This window comes from Podarcis bocagei (genome assembly GCF_964188305.1).
Source record: "Podarcis bocagei genome assembly, chromosome: 15".
Classification (NCBI taxonomy): domain Eukaryota; kingdom Metazoa; phylum Chordata; class Lepidosauria; order Squamata; family Lacertidae; genus Podarcis; species Podarcis bocagei.
The window spans coordinates 19769955-19782468 of record NC_138141.1 but is presented as its reverse complement, the minus strand read 5'-3'; the positions used below and the strand labels follow the sequence as shown (position 1 = coordinate 19782468).

The 12514-nt window shown below is 46.1% G+C and overlaps 1 protein-coding gene across 4 annotated transcripts in view; it reads right to left on the bottom strand.

Annotated features, from left to right (window-relative positions):
* DRD2 (dopamine receptor D2) overlaps positions 1-12514 on the bottom strand; it is an 81805-nt gene that overhangs the window by 42412 nt on the left and 26879 nt on the right. The window lies entirely within an intron of this gene.

Below are 12514 nucleotides of genomic sequence, written 5' to 3'. Positions count from 1 at the left end.
AAAAGATCAACAGTGAGCGGGGAGAGGTGATGAAGGAAAGGCTCCCATAGCCTTTAACTATATGCCTTTCCTCCCAAGGCTATTTGTTGGAAGCATAGCGTAGATGAAAGGTCTTGATTATGATTTCTGCATTCACAGCTAGCCTTTTAAAAAAACAACACAGCCACTTTAAAGGTGATGATCACCTTTAATGTAACATGTTACCCTGGTATAGCTCATCCCCACCCACTTGATTGCATTCCCATTGTCACACAACTCTCAATAGTACAAGAGCTCTTTGCCCCAGACCACCTGAAGTGCCTATAATCTTATATTCATTCTCCAGCAACGGACAGGCAAGAAGCTTCCAGGGAAAGTGCCAGGGGTCAAGACTGCTTGTTCTCATTGACTAGTAATTCACTGGATGGAAAACTCTTTCTTTCTAGATGTCTGTCCATCTCCTAATTCCCTGCAACCCAGGTGCCTCATTAAGAATTGAAGGAGGCAGGATGTCAACTTTCATTGTTTCACCTTCCAAATATACCCATCAGTGGGATTCACAGCTATACCCTAATGGGCCGATAATTGTAACAGAGCTCTGTAGGAAGGATGTGGTGTGTACAGTATCCCCCACCAGCAAACAGACAATCAACCAGCATCCTGCCTTGCTTCTTGATGTAAATCTTCAGACTCCTCTCTCTCTCTCTCTCTCTCTCTCTCTCTCTCTCTTTCCTGGTTGTATTCCCATTTCAAGCAGCTTCTCTGCAGCCTCTACCCAAGCAAGTAAAGAAATGTGAAGTAGATATCACCAACTATCAGAAGTCATCAGAGAACCCTCTCTATGCAAGAAGCTAGAGTTGGTTCTCTCTTTGACACAGTGACGTTCTTTTTGCCATGGTATGCAATGGATCATCATCACATACAAGGTAGTTTCTGGAGGATATTATACCACCAGAAAGTATGCATTTGTAAGCCACTAAGCCAGTTTTATATAGATATATTTTTACCCACTGAATAGCTTTAGGCACAAAGAACTTCACAGTTGGGGGATCTAAGCTACTGCCATCATCTCAAATGAGACATGAATATTGTAGAGAATCCCAGCAGGCTTTCCTCCACAGTAATGATGATCAGAATCACAAATTCAATGTGTGAATGCAATGCCCTATGGAGCGCAGACCTTAGAAGAGGTTCTCTTTGGTATAACCTTCCATTGACCTGCTAGTGCTACCTCAATATTTTGCATTTCTATTAGCAGAAAGTGGTCGTATCTAGGGATAGGGAGGTGAAAAATCAGTTCGATTAACATTTTAATATGCACCTATTTAATCTGCATTTCATGAACCAATATGTAAATCCTAATACAGCTATCATTTGAGATTTTCACTTCTCTGAATTTTGCAAAGCAGTTCTCCATCCAGTATCTATATCTGTCTGTCTTTCTGACTGTCTGCCTACCTACCTATCTATCTATCTATCTATCTATCTATCTATCTAGGGGTTTGCATAAAGATGCATATATTCATGGAAATAACAAAACAGCAACAACCCCATAATGTATTATTCAAGAGAAAATCCATTGCAAAAGAATGTTATTTTAGGAAAAATTGCATAAAAAGTTGTATTTATTATGAGGAATGCACATTAAAATTCAAGTGACTTTTCTTGAGGATTGAACCCTCAAACTGATGCAGAAATGTGGGGGATCTAATTTAAGACAGGGGGAAATGAAAAACTGAAATAGACACATTTGTTCACTCCCAGTTGTATCCAACCAAGTTCTACCAGTAGGCTCACTGAAATAATGAAACTACACTGGTCAAGTTCATTCATTCAACTTTCTAGTGGATCTGGAGGAGGAGGACTAATGAGAACCACAACCAGCCTGGCCTTCTCTTGTGCCTTGAACAGGAGCTGAAAGTGTAGGAACCAGTAGCTGAAGCTTCTCACGACACAGAGATGAATGCAGTCCTCCTGCTAAATGGCTGCTGATCAGAGGGCCGTTAATGACCAGCTATAGAGACTAATGCAAAAGTTGGCAATCTGATTTCAAAAAGCAAATTCAGTATCTTCGCAAATATTTTATAAATGTGGAGGGTCAAATTTCATTAGAGGAGGGAAGGGGAGCCTTAGAGCCTCCAGATATAAATGGACTCCATCAGCTCCAACCAACATGGCCACATACTGATGGCCACCATTGCAGAGAAGCTTTTTAATGGGATTAGACAAATTTGTGGAGAATAAGACCACCAGTGCCTTGGCTACTAGTCACAATGTCTGAGTACTACCTCTAGGATCAGGCACTGGGTGCTGCTGGACATCAGTCGCTGGAAAGCATGAGCTGAGTTGCTGCATTTCTTGTAGGCATCTGGTTGGTTACCGAGAGAAGTGGAGGCTGAACTAGATTGGACTGTGACCTGATCTGGCAAGACTCTGCCTATGGACTACCTACAATATATTCTATGTAGGGCTGTTTTGGAGGTTGGCCAAGAAGCTGCTGGCACTATAAAATGCAGCAGCTTAACTGCACCTTCTCCTATGCCACTTCCGAAAGAATGGCACTGCCTGAATTAGTTCAAGGGGCTGATTTTGGTGTACAAAGCTCTATACAGCGGGTTGATAGGAGACCGAAAAGCATAATCTTATATACCCAAGTGATCATTGCGGTCTCATGAGGTCCATTGCATATGATGTCAGAATTAGACTTTTATGGTGGTGGCATCTACCTTTGGATCTCCCACGTATTACACACCAGACAGGTACAAGTTGTATTGCCTTCAGTGCCTACTGGTAACCTGACTTTTCCACTAAGCCATTTAAGAGCATAAGAAAAGCCTGCTGGATCAGGTCAATATCCCATCTAGTCCAGGATTCTGTTCTCACAGTGACCACCCAGAAAGCAGGGCATGCACAGAAGAGCTTCCATCATCCTGTGACTTCCAACAACTGATATTCAGAAGCATTACTGCCTCCCAACTGTGGAGGTGGAGCGTAGCCATTGCAGCCAGCAGTCTTTGATAGCCTTGTCCTCCATGAATTTGCCCATCCCAGTTGGTGGCCATCACTGCCTCCTGTGGCAGTGAGTTCCACAGTTTAGCTTTACGCTGCATGAAGAAGTCCTTTCTTTTATCTGACCTGAATCTTCTGACACTCAGCTTTACAGTGGTACCTCAGGTTAGAGATGCTTCAGGTTACAGACTCCGCTAACACAGAAATAGTACCTCGGGTTAAGAACTTTGCTTCAGGATGAGAACAGAAATCACATGGCGGCAGAGGGAGGCCCCATTAGCTAAAGTGGAACCTCAGGTTAAGAACGATTTCAGGTTAAGAACGGACCTCCGGAACAAATTAAGTTCTTAACCAGAGGTACCACTGTATTGGGTCTTCACAAGTTCTAGTTTTATGACAGAGGGAGAAGAACTTTTCTCTAGCCACTGTAGAGAATGCCTGTAATGGGTATGAGGTTGCTCGTGCGTAAGTTGCCGCCTTTCCTGGTTATGTTGCCTTGTTAAACCTTTCTGTCTGGACAGCCCTTCAATTCGTGGCTGCCTCAGTCGCTAGCAGAATCCGTCAGTGGGCGTTTCTTAAATCTTTTCCAACATAAAAGTTGTTTGACACCCAGTCTCCTCCTACTCTCTCTGCGTGGACGTCTTCTGCGCAGGGTGGGCGTGGGTAGCGGAGGACCCGTGCTCTCCCCGCTGGTGTCCGGTGAAGAGTCCTGGAGCCCTCTCGGCGATTCCCCCATCAGCCCCTCTATATCCCTGGTGTTGCGCTGATTTGCTTCCCCATCTGCGGAGCTGCCTCTCTCCCTGCTGGGCCCTTCTCCAGCATCATTTGAGAGCCTTCCCTCCGCCTCTGGCTCCGATGTCAGTTCCCTGACAATGCTGCACATAATGTGATAAACTTCTGTCATGCCACCTATTTTAAGGAGAGATTTGTTTTGGTTTCCCCCCCGTTCTGTATCTGCATTTGGATTTGAAATTGTTTTTATGCATGAAATTGGTTTTGTTTTTATATATGAAATTGTTTCAAAGATATTTTTTATTGCTGGTGTGTTTATTGTTCTATTGTTTCAAGAGGCCTCATAGGAAGCAATCTGTAAATAAATGGAAATAGAGAAATAGAGAAATGCCCTTATCCTATGACCCTCCAGGTGTTGCTGGACTACAGCTCACAGACCCTCCAAGTGTCCCTATTTTCCAGGGACAGTACCAGATTTACAAAAGCTGTCCTGGTTTCTGATTTTATCCTGGAATGTCCTGCTTTTCCTTAGGACATCCCTATTATCATTAGAGAAGTGTTGGAGGGAATGGATTTATGTGACCCCTAAGCCAAGGTGGTAACTAACTATATAGTTGTACCTTGGTTCTCGAACATAATCCATCCTGGAAGTCCATTCCACTTCTGAAAGTGTTTGAAAACCATTGTGTGGCTTCTGATTGGCTGCAGGAGCTTCCTCCACTTATTCGGAAGCCGAGGAAGCTACGTCAGACATCTGGCTTCCAAAAAATGTTTGCTAACCAGAACACTCACTTCCAGGTTTGCAATATTCGGGAGCCAAAACTTTCGAGTAACAAGTTGTTCGAGAACCAAGGTGTGACTGTACAATCTTTAGAAGACATCTGAAGGCCGCCCTGTATACGGGAGGTTTTTAAAGTAACATTTTACATTTTATTATGTTTCCATGTATGTTGGAAGCCACCCAGAGTGGCTGGGGCAACCCAGTCAGATGGGCGGGGTATACATAATTATTATTATTATTATTATGGAATGGGAATGTCCCTATTTTCATCAGAGAATTGTTGGAAGGGTTGCAGCCCCTGATGGAATCTAACAGCAGCTGGAGGGGGCCTACAAGTTTTCCATCTCTTCATTAAGCCACCATTTCTAAGTGCTGGGCATTTAGCAGCAACTCCATAGAATTAAATGTGCCCATCTCAAGATACTCAGTTTCAAATCCAACATAAATGTTAAAAAAGCAAAACATTGCATTCACTCGCATCTCAGTTATCTTAAACACCAACTTCTTTCCTCTCTCTCTCTTTCTCTCCCCATCCTGCCTGCTATCATTTCCATTCCGTAGATACATCTTGGCTTGGTGTGAACCCTAGGGAATATGGATCTTGGCTCAATTTTTGTATTTGTTCACCTCATTAGGACTAGGAAGTGCAATTAAGATTCATGGGCTGGTTGTATCCTAACAACCATTTCCCAGGCCTCCAATATGATGGCATAATTCAACCATTAAAATGATGTAAACAGGACTAGAACTACTCATTCATAACACTGACAAAGACCTTTTCATTCTTTCACAGCAATTGCTTCCGTGACCTGTCTCATAAAGGAGAGGTCATCAAGGGAGCATACCACCAATCTAGGACAAAGAACATTTTCAGCAACTTTCACTTAAAATAAATTGGGACCAATTTTTTTTAACAGCATCATAGGTGACATTGGGCAAAAGTTGCCAACATCTCCTCTGACAGATGATTTTCCGTGTTGCAGAGTAGGGTTTTTTTCACCATGCTGAAGACAGACATGGCTCTATACTATAAACTGAATCTTTTACCGCATCTGGATACAAAAGAAGAAGGAAGGAAGGAAGGAAGGAAGGAAGGAAGGAAGGAAGGAAGGAAGGAAGGAAGGAAGGAAGGAAAAAAGAAAGAAAGAAAGAAAGAAAGAAAGAAGAGAGAGAGAGAGAGAGAGAGAGAGAGAGAGAGAGAGAGAGAGAGAGAGAGAAAGAAAGAAAGAAAGAAAGAAAGAAAGAAAGAAAGAAAGAAAGAAACTGCACAGGCAATTTAGGAAAGCCACAAAGCTTTCTCTTCCTAGGTACATTAACAATTTGGTTTTTCTCTCAGCACATTGGGATTAATTAAAGGTTGTTGCTTCTTCCAACACCTCTTTCAATCTCAGCAAATTAATTACCCGGCTAGGCTCATTTTACTTAATAGTTTACAATGATGCTGACCTGATAAAGGTTTTGTTAGACCATCTGCTATCATACCTTTTGTAGGACAATACTGCAGTGCTATAACCCCATCAATCTCTTAACAAATGATATTTCACACCTGTATGTGTGATTCCGGGGTTGATTTTCTCCATTTGTGAAAGTGAAATACATCCTTGGCTGCCTTTCAGAATTTGTGTAGGTCCATTCAGTTCTTGATCCAAACCATCGAGTCACCCTATTTGCATGCCAGCAAACCTACCCTAGTTCCATTACAGGAAGCGGCAATCAGTTCCCTCTCCACCCACATTTCACCAGCAAAAATGGGGATATTTGCAACATCCTGTTGTGGCACATCAGGGCACATTGCTTTGAGCTGCCACCCACCAACCCTTGAATTATTCCACGTGTCTGATGCCTTACTTCCACACATTCCATATTCTGCAATCGCCTGACACCACAGGCTTCAGACACCAGAGGTGTTCCAAGTGACTAAAGCAGTACAGAACGCTTAATCCTACAAAGTAACTGGTTGTGCTTAATGCAGAATAGTGTTTTATAAAGGAAAATTTCATGAGCATCAAAAGAATTGGATAGCCTCCTTCCCTCATCCCTCAAGCCTGTGTCTGCCTCCTTTCCAAAGTTAAAACCATACTCAAGGTGGCTGACAACATATAAAAAATTACATACTACAAAACATAACAAAAGCCATCATAAACAATGAACAAAACATAAAAGGTACCCAACTAAATTGAACAATTTCCACATAAACGCGCTGGTGTTGTCCCCAACTAATTCCTAAAAGTCATTAATGGGTCACCATGTATTCATTAAACGTTTCCATCTCATTATTTGAAGAGTCTACTATTTCAGATACGGACGTCAGATGGAACACTAATGTTTTTAATTATGGAAGGGCGAAGCTGTGGGTAATTGTGGAACTGAGGGCTTGCGGGGGGAAGGCTGGGCCGTTACGGCTCAAGTGAAACTCAATGGATTGAACATGTCAACTTCATTATTGGCGTAGCATTAATGTGTGCAGGAAAAGGAGAACTTAGGCAAAGGAAAGCAATTGGGAAATTGGTAACAGAGTTTATAACCTGTGTGGAGAGAAAACCTCACATAATCTACACAGTGAATTCCATTGCAGGATGGAAATAACTCTACTGTTTCCCTGAAATTTATTATATTTGTTGTTTCAGCCCCACTTTTCTGTTGCGCGTCGAGGTCCCCAAGCCACCCCAGTAACTCACACCACACACATCAATTTTTTGTTTAAGGTTTTTGGCATGAATTTGGCCACAACTTTAATTAAATACACACACATGAGTGGTTGCTTAGGCATTGGTTACGACTATCTGTCCTTGCCCCAGGGACAGAACTGACTTCCGGATTCCAGCGGAAGCCAGTCAGGGAAAACAATATTGGGGAGAAAAGAAGCTGGGCATCAGTCCCTCATTTCTCACCCTCATGCCCCTGGGGGCTTGCACGGGGGCCAAGTCCGATGCCAGGGACTAGGGCGAAAGGATGGCAAGCCCCTGGATTCCTTTAATGGAATTCCCTATGCAGCACCACCATTGGAGGGGTAGGCACTTACCCCTCCACCAACCAATTTTAACCAGTGCCTAACTGTCAACCTTACAAGTTGTGACGATTTGCTACGCAGTAGGCAAAAAACCAAATGGCAACAGCCAATCAGCCAAATGGACAAAATTCCTACCAGGCCCCTGCCTCAAAAGCAGATGACCCCATGACAGGCATAACAAAGTCAGAGAGCAATGAACCCCCCCCCCTTTTCAGGGAGGGTGGGCGGGTTATCCGATGCACCCAGCCCCTAGCTGTGTGCCCTGTATTTAAGCCCTCTGACCCCTCCCACCAATTTGCAACATAACAAACTTCCCAGCAACACACTTTTGCCCAATCACACCTCGTGGCCTTTAAGCAAACAACAGTGGGGTGGCTGCAGGCCCCCACCACAACACGTGCTCTCTGTTATGGAGAACACGCTTTGCAAAATGCACACAAAGTGGCTCACATAAATTAAAGGAGCTCATTTCACTATATTGTAGAGGGGGGGAACATCCCCATGGAACTCTCCCCAGGCCACACACCCTCTCTAGAGGCCACACCCCTTCACTGGCCTGCTTTGCACCCTGAGTGTTTTTGCCTCTTTGGAATCTCTGTGAATTCTTATAAGGCTTCCTGCTTCTTTAGATGAATGGGCGTGAGTGGGTGTAGAAACTAGCCCACTGTGCAAAGGCAAAAATCCACAATAGTTGCTCCACCCCCTTTTGTCTTTGGTCTCACCCACTACAAGCACACCCAGTGCTATGGAGGTCTTGTACACTTGATGGAAATTGCTGTACAAAACATATCCACAAAGAAGGATTATTCTGAAATGAGTCGGGCACAGAATAAATCTTACTTCAAGCATCTGCCATATCTTCCTTCTCTCCCCGCCCCCCATACCCAATCAGTAGTACTTTGCCCAGTTTTCTGGTGATTTTTCTGCAAATATTAAAGACCATAAAACAGTAAATAAAAGAAAGAACCTAAAATGCCAAGCATTTTTCTGAAAAGACCAGCGGGTAACAAACTGCACAGTAAGTAGGCAGAGTGGAATCCCAAACTAAATGCACACTAAAACCCAAAATGCATTCAACAAATGTCAAAAAGCACGGTGGCTTGGCTGATTTCCAGAGAGAAGGTGTTTGACAAACTGGGTGCCACCACCGAAAATGCTTAGTCTGTTATTGTCCCATATGAGGATCACTTGTGATCCTGTGGAAGACGAAGTAGCCAAAACTTTGGGTTGGGTCATGCCTTTTTTTGAACGCAATCTTCACATAGAGGAACATAATAGATTACTTTGCTCCCTTATAATGAAACACCTTAGAAGGACACTGGAATGGTATCTTGAAATTTTTTTGGCTGATGCAAACAAATTAATAACAGAGATAGTGGTGAAGTTCCTATTCTCTACTCAAAGGCCTCCTAAGAGGATAAAGGTAAAGGTAAAGGGACCCCTGACCATTAGGTCCAGTCGTGGCCGACTCTGGGGTTGTGGCGCTCATCTCGTTTTATTGGCCAAGGGAGCTGGCAGATCATGTGGCCAGCATGACAAAGCCGCTTCTGGCGAACCAGAGCAGCGCATGGAAACGCCGTTTACCTTCCCACCAGAGTGGTACTTATTTATCTACTTGCACTTTGACGTGCTTTCGAACTGCTAGATTGGCAGGAGCAGGGACCGAGCAATGGGAGCTCACCCCGTCACGGGGATTCGAACCGCCGACCTTCTGATCGGCAAGTCTTAGGCTCTGTGGTTTAACCCACAGCGCCACCCGCGTCCCTCTCAAGAGGATACTTTCACTTTAAACATGAGGTACACACTGCAGTTAAAGTGAAAGTATCTTCCTTTATCATATTGCATATCTCATATTGCATTTAAGTGTATTTTAATGATAACGTTTTTATTCTTTGTTCTATTTTAATGGCTCTGAAACTGTATAATAAATGGATTGATTGATTGATTGATTGATTGCTCGCTCCATCTGTCTTGGAATACAACTCCCATCAGCCCCCGCTAGATGACTGGAGGGCATCAGCTTGGGGATCACTGGACAAATCTTACAGAAAGGCAGAGCTGGCAGAAAAAGTAATACATTAGCTCTATATCTGTGTCCTTAAGTGCTGGGTTGGTGGTTTGTTTGTTTGTTTTTTAACACAAAGTGACAGCAGCTGGAGTCCATTCCAGATTGGGACTGGTGCATAGGGATCTTTAACGGTGGCCTTGTTCTGAATCTGATTTGGGGTAGCTTTTCCCACATCAATCTCAGCAATTTAAATGGGCGAGCTGCAGTGGGGGTGGGGCGGGGAATTGCCTTTCATTTGCTTAAATGGCATTTCCTTTAACCTCCACCCTGCATACAGATTTCTGGCATGGAATGAGGCATGCCACCTTACTTGGAACCAGAGTGGGGGGGCAAAGGGTTAGATTTTCCCCTACCCCACACTATGGGCCCAATCAGAATCAGGCTCCCATCCCGTGTAAAAACACTTTACACTTAGGGGCACACAGTGCTTTTTTCTTTAAAAAAAGTTTAGCGGTACTGTCAGGGGTTCAGGAGCAGAGGCACAGGGAAGGGAGGAAACAGAGAGCGAGGGGGAGGAATCCGAAGGAAATATGAGCGATGACAGCGGCCCGAGATCTCTGAGTCTTTCCAGTGAATCGGAAGATTCACAGAAAGGGGCGCCAGTGGTCAGAGCAAGGGGGGCGCCTAGGGGGACACCCCAGGAAGAAGGGACCAGAGAGGACTCAGAGAGCAGCAGTTGGAAATCGGGACCAGCTTCCCCGCCAGAGTGCAGTAGAGGGGAGGGGTCCCAGGTATCGGGATCTGGCGGCTCGCCGCAAGCGGGAGGGCATGAGTCAGGAGTGGCCACACCTCCATCGGGGAGCGAGGAAACGGTCAAGAGGAAGGTTGAAGGCTGGGCGCGCGCGCCAAGTTCAAATGCACAGGAAGGCGGCACAGTAAGCAGCCCGGATAGGGAGCCAGGTCCTAAAGCCCGCCGCAAGGAGGGAGAAGAGTCCGGGGGGTCCGCGTCAGAAGAGTCCAGGAAGGAAGAGACCACGGGGGGTAGAGGGACCCAGAGGAGGAAGGAAAGACGGAAGAGGTGGAGTAAGACTAGAGTATTAAGTTGGTGTACAGGAGGCGGAGACTCAGACGGAGCTTCGCCGGTCTAGCTTCTAAGACGTAGAGCTGCGCGCTGCGGCTTGAAAATGGAAACTGTAACTCAATAAAGACTTTTGTACAGTATTGCCGGCTAGCGTGGTCCTATGTGAGCTGGGACCTGGAGGCGGCTCTGACAGTAAGCTCCGTCCCCCTTTTGCACCAAAAGCCTTGCAGAGTGAGTGGGCGCAGCGAGGGGTGAAGATTGGTGCTTCGCGAGCTCACGAATTTCGGACGAGATGAATACTAAACAGCAGATAGCAGCCCTGCAAAATGCAGTGACACAACTAAACGCCGAGATACTCGCATCCAGGAAGAGGGAGGAGGAAGCAGCTGCCGCCTACAAGGATCTCCAAGTCAGGTTGGAAGTGCTTACAAAGCAGGGGCAACCGGGACCCAAATCGGAGGGAATTGGGCTGGGGAGAAGAGGAGGCAGCCTGGTATCTCATTTCGATGGGAATTTACAGCAGTACCCCAACTTCCGAGCAGATGTGCAGTTTGCTCTGCAACTGCTGGACAAAGACTTTAGAGATGAGCAAGATAAGGTGGGGTTTATTTTATTCCATTTGCATGGAGACGCTAAAGCGTGGCTGCGCAATCTGTGGAGAGATAAGGATCCGGCGCTCCGAAGTGCGGATGCCTTCATTAAAGCGATGGATTCGTGTTTTTTATCAAATATAGACGTTGATATCGCCAGAAAAGAGATACATGGGCTGAAACAAGGGAGGGCCAGTGTGAGGCAGTATCATTCCCGCTTTTTTGCACTGGTCAGTGCCCTGGAATGGGACAAAGATTCAGCTCCAGTCAGAGACCTTTTCTGGGAAGGATTGAACAGTGCGGTAAAAGACGAAATTGCGAGGGGGGAGAGACCCCGGAGCACTCAGGAGATCGTTCAGAGGGCGCTGACGATTGGGGTGCGTCTAGAAGAACGTCCATGGAGCAGAGACGAAGGGCGTGGAGGACGCGAGTCGGCAAGGGCGCCTTCCTTCTTTCCCAGGGATGCAGCGCGTGCGCACTCCACGCCTCCGCCAGGAGGAGGAGGGGAACCTATGGAGGTTGGAGGTGCCAGGGCTCAGTCAGCAACCAGAGCCCTAGCACCGGCAGCAGTCAAAGCGAAGCCTCCTAGAGGGAACAGGAAGTGCTACCTCTGTGACAGTCCTCAGCACATGGCGAAAGAGTGTCCCCAGAGGCTCCACAAGCACACTGCAGCCTCCGCGACGGTAACAGAAGCAACTCAGCAGAGAGAACCACAGCAGGGAAACGACGGAGTCTGGCTGGAAACAGAGGCACTGGGGCCCAGCCAGACGAGTCAGTGAAGCAGTCCCCAGAGATTTTGCAGCCCACAGACCCCCTCCCGCCCAAACCAGTGGTGCAGCTCACCGCATCGCTCCAGCTACCCAATGGACTTACAATGGAAGTGCCGATTACCATTGACTCTGGTAGCAACGCAGACTTTATAGGACAGGATTTCATCGAGCAGCACAATATAACGCTGCTGCCAGCCACGCTGCCCCTGAAGGTTGTCACGGTGGATGGCAGGGAATTGCTAGGGGGGCAGGTGGTGAAGCAAACGCCACCGATGGTGATGCAAATTGGAAATCACAGGGAAGTCATCAGCTTTAATGTCACCCAACTGTCGGACACGCCTGTAGTATTGGGCATGAGTTGGCTGGACAGGCACAGTCCAACGTTGGCTTGGTACCAGCGGCAACTAACTTTCGGCTCCTCTTACTGTGCAGAACACTGCATCCTGCCCAGACCGGAGGGGGAAGAAGAGGACACACAGCTGCGATTGGGCACGCTGCAAGCAGTGCCCCACAAGTACGCAGAATTTTTGGAGGTTTTCTGCGAGAAGGAGGCG